Raw genomic sequence first — 5245 nt, 5'->3', positions numbered from 1 at the left:
ATTATCCGCATATTAAAGGTCTACGCCGCTTTCTATAAAATGCTTAATTACTATTATATTTTAGTTAATAGAATATAGCATTAAAACACTAAAGCAGGACTTACGTTTAAGTATAGTTCTTATCGCCTTATAATATGCTTTACTTTTTATTTTATTATCTTTTTCTTTAATAACTGGTATAAAGCTAACAAGGATATTTGCAGGGAATATCTATTGGCGCTAAACTTATTAGTTAAGATTACTAATGGTAAGATATACCGGCTAGGCCAATTTATTACTATAGTGTATTATTAGCTGGGTCTTATTAACTGCTATAAGTATAGGAACTACTATAGCACCGCTAGGAAGCTTGCCTTATATCTCTTACTACTAGTTACCGCTGTATAGCTTATTATAGACTTAGTGGTTTTTGGCATTATAGAGTTTCTTTAGTGCATATGCTAGTGCATCTTTAAAGGGTTAATGGCTAATTAGAAAGGTAATTATATTTATAATATCCTAGTAAAGAATATAGTATTCCCTCTACTTAGAGCCTTTAATATTTAATTCTACCTTACACTCTAATTAGAGCTATTATTTATTTTGTATACCAAATAGAATAATAGTAATTAGTTCTTCCTATTAATTTGTAAATTAGAAGCTAAGTAGGCTATAAAGTAGGCTAAGGCGGGTGTCTTTAAGTAGTATGTTAATGCCTCCCTTTATACAGTAAATATAGTGCAGCTATATTAAAAAGGCGTAATTAAACTCTAAATGAAAAGGATTATATGGTATACTTTAGCTATTGTTATATTATAATATGGTAATATCTAAAATTATCTAGCTAACTTACTATATATTATTATCGGTCTTGTATAAAATTGGTTTACCCGCCTTTATATTCTTAGTTACTTTAAATATCTCTACTTTAAGTAATAATAATAACAATATAATGCTTTTTTAATGTAGTATACCACACAGAGGCACTAAATAGGTATTCTGTTTATATTCTACTACTACTAAAGCGTACTTATTAGTATCCATATTTATATCATCTAGTTATAATAGCGCGCTATCTAACTAGTAAAAGTAGTAGAATTAATTGCGAATTATAAGCAGTCGGGCCGTAATAAATATATAAGTATTATATCTCTCTTTACGTGCTTTTTTGTAGACGTATTAGTAGCTAGGTAGCCGCCTTTTATAGCACCATAGGTGTCGGTAAAAGCCGCTGTAACTCTTAGGGGTATAAGAACACTATAGACAGCTCCGCTGCATTATCGCTAATTATATATTAAATAATATAGTATTATTTCTAGGCGCAAAGAGTGCGTATTATAGTACTAACGGTTAATTGCCGGTATTTAATCTATGTGGGTGGCTTGGCTTTATAGCTGCTAAGAGTATACCTTTTATTTTCTCGCTAGAACTAGTTATACTAAAGCATAAGTATAACTAGCCTAATACTAAGTTTAAGGACTTAAAAGAGTCTAAGGCAGCCAAAATAGACGCTAAAGCGTAAGTATAACTAGCTTAATACTAAGTTTAAGGACTTAAAAGAGTCTAAGGTAGCTAGAATGGGCGCTAAAGCGCAAGTATAACTAGCTTAACACCGAGTTTAAGGACTTAAAAAAGTCTAAGGCAGCCAAACTATACGCTAAAGCATAAGTGTAATTAGTTTAATACTAAGCTTAATACCGAGTTTAAGGACTTAAAGAGTCTAAAGTAGTAGAACTAGATACTATAAATTAAAGACTTAATAGTACTATAAGGCAGTATTGCTAGGGTGTACGGTAGGGAGCAGGCAAGCCGAGCATGAGTCACATAGGGAGTCGATGGAAGAGGACGATATGGTAAAGAGTAGGCAATAGCCTCGTACGGAGAGACGAACCGATGGGGGAGGAAGGAGGCTGCAAGCCCGAGGAGCTTATAAGGGGTGGCCAAGGCCTAGCCGAAGGCTAGCCTTGGCAGCCCCTGAGAGCTCCCGGGATGTAGCCGAGTAAGGGACCAAAAGTACCCTTACAAGTACCTAAAAACCCTTTATCCGTCTAAATAACAATATATAGTATTTTTAGGCAATGGCTATAGGACCACAGCTACGGCAAAGATATTATTTACCACCGATATTATAGAGCCTGACGATATTAGCTATCCGGATTTATAAATTCCGTTATTTTTATATAAGCCATAGTAAGAAAAAAAGGGAAGATTAAGGGTAGTGCTAGTTGAGTTAAGATAACTAAATAAGTTAGTACTTGGAACTATAATATCCGATCTTAGGTATATAGAGTTTTAACTAATATCTAACTTAAGCCGCCGCCCGGAAGTCTTATATTTGTCATTAGGGAAACGCTAAAAAGCTAGGCTAGATAATAGGTATCGGCAATAATATAGATAATTTAAAGCCCGTAAAGTAACTAAATAGAAAGCCCGTATCTTATAGGCTAACTACTTATTTTTAACGGCTTTTAAAAGTTTATTTCTAGAATTCCTTTTAATATCTCTGGTTTCCTGTTAAATAGATATATTAGTATAAGCCTATATATTATCAGGGTGCGGAGAGCTAAAATACAGTTAGAGCTTTTTAAATAATTTACTAAAAAAGAATGGGTTATTTAGGTTAGCCTATAGATCGGCTAGCTTAACCTTAATATCCTACTCTAGCTTATTGACCCGAGGTACGAGTGGTCTATATATTCGGGTCCTGGAATTCAAACCCCCGCCAAGCCAGCTTCTAATTGGTTGGGAAACAGCTTCTGATTGGTTAGAAAAAAACTTGCGCGCGGTAAGTTTTGGCAGAATCCACGTGACGAACTTCAAAACATTGAGCTCTCAAACGCTCTGCACAAAAGCTCCGTACGAAGCTCTGCGAAAGCTCTACCAAAAGCTCTACCAAAAGCTCTACCAAAAGCTCTACCAAAAGCTCTACCAAAAGCTCTACTAAAAGCTCTACCAAAGGCTCTGCCAAAGGCCTTGCAGCACCTTTGCCCACCTAGTGTACTGGCCATGCAGTAAATGGAGCACGCTATGCGCAGGGGTCTAAGGGGGTCTCCCCTTTAAAGCTCTGCTCGAAGCTTTACTTAAAGCCCTATACGGGGCTCTAAAGCTCTACTAACACGCAGCACTAATATACTAGGAAGGTTCTTCAATCGGCCGTATAACCGCCCATACGGTTAATCGCCGTACAATTGTCTCTACGAACGGCTCTACGAACGGCTCTACAATCGTCTACACGATCGCCTGTACGAACGTTCATACGATCGATTAATTAAACGTCTATGCGATTGATTGATCAAACACCTATACAATTAATCAGACGCCCGTATAAACGTCTCTACGAGCGTCTACAAACGTCTCTACAAACGTCTCTATAAACGTCTACAATCGCCCATACAATCGTCCGTACGAACGTCTGTACGATTGTCTCTACAAATGTCTGTACGAACGCCTACACGAACGCCTATATAAAGCTCTGCTCGAAGCTCTACAAAGCTCTGCACGAACCTTCGTACGAAGCTCTGCAAAAGCTCTACTAAAAGCTCTACTAAGGCCTCTACTAAAGCCTCTGCAAGAGCTCTGCCCACGTAGTAAATAGAGCACGTAGTGCGCAAGGGGGGTCCAAGGGGGTCTCCCCCTTGAGCTTAAAGCTCTACTAACACGCAGCACTGATATACTAGGAAGGCTCTATAATCGTCTACACAAACGGCTCTATAAACGGTTCTACGAACGTCTACATAATCGCCGGTACAAACGCCTATACAATTAATTAATTAATTAAACACCCAGATAATTAATTAATTAAACGCCTATACGAACGACCAATTAAAAGTCCATGCAATTGCCTATACAATCGTCTCTACAAACGTCTCTGCAGTTAATCGCCCATGCGAACGCCTGCACGTGGCTCTGTATAAGGCTCTACACGAAGCTCTACCGAAGCTCTACACAGAGCTCTATAAAAGCTCTATAAAAGCTCTGTAAAAGCTCTATAAAAGCTCTACCAAACGCTTTACCGGGGCCTCTGTAAGAACTCTGCCTACGCGGTAAATAGAGCACGTAGTGCGCAGGGGGGGGGTCCAAGGGGGTCTCCCCCTTGAGCTTAAAGCTTTACTCGAAACTCTACTTAAAGCTTAATACGGAGCTCTAAAGCTCTACTAACATGCAGCACTAATATACTAGGGAGGCTCTATAATTGTCTGCATAAGCGGCTCTATAAATGTCTGCACGATCGCCCATATAAACGCCCATATAATTAGTTAATTAATTGATTAATTGCCTATATAAATGCCTATATAATCAATCAATCAATTAATTAACTAAACGCCCGTACGAACGTCTCTACGAACGGCTCTATAAACGGCTCTATGCACGGCTTTACGCACGGCTCTACAAACGTCCATATAATTGATTAACCAATTAATTGCCCACACGAACGCCCGTACGAACGATTAATCAAACGCCTATACAATTGCCCATACAATCGTCTCTACAAACGTCTCTGCAATTAATCGCCAGAACAAACGGCTGCACGTCTGCACGTCTGCACGTGGCTCTGCGCAAGGCTCTGCACGAAGCTCCGCACGAGGCTCTACCAAAGCTCTGCACGAGGCTCTACCAAAGCTCTATATAAGGCTCTATTAAAGCTCTGCATAAGGCTCTGCTAAAAGCTTACCCCCTACTGCAAAGCACGACGGAGGTATAGGATTTATAAAACAAATCCATACCTACTAGTATATGTTAATTAAGCTCTATACAATAAGGCTCTAAATTAAAGCTTTGGGTTAATTAACCGGCTTATTAATTATAAACTCGGGTCAAAATTTTTGTTGGGGGGTACCAACGATCCGCATGTTAAAGATTAGGGCCATCTCTACCTAGTATACCACCGTTAATCTACATATTGGCATCTCCCTTATTTATAGCGGCTAAAGAGGCTTTAGGTGTCTAGTCTCTAGAAGGCATTATAATACGGCTTTTAAGAGAGCCTACTCCGCGCTAGGGCACTAGACGCTATATTGTAGGTAGAGCTTATAGTAGTTATATAAGGCGGGATACATTTCTAGGCAGTATACGTTTAGAGAAATTAAGGCTAAGGTAAGCTTAATATAGTTATATTTTTAAAGACAAAGAGGCTATAGTATCGGTTTAGGCGGCTATAAAAGTTTAAAAGATTAAGCGAATAATAGTAGGAAATAGAAGAAAAAGGCGCGTAAATAAGAGTACGGTGTTATAGGGCTAGAGTAATAATAGCTATATTATAGATGGC

Source organism: Cenococcum geophilum (genome assembly GCF_001692895.1).
Source record: "Cenococcum geophilum 1.58 unplaced genomic scaffold K441scaffold_71, whole genome shotgun sequence".
NCBI classification, from domain to species: domain Eukaryota; kingdom Fungi; phylum Ascomycota; class Dothideomycetes; order Gloniales; family Gloniaceae; genus Cenococcum; species Cenococcum geophilum.
This window is presented reverse-complemented; position numbering follows the sequence as displayed.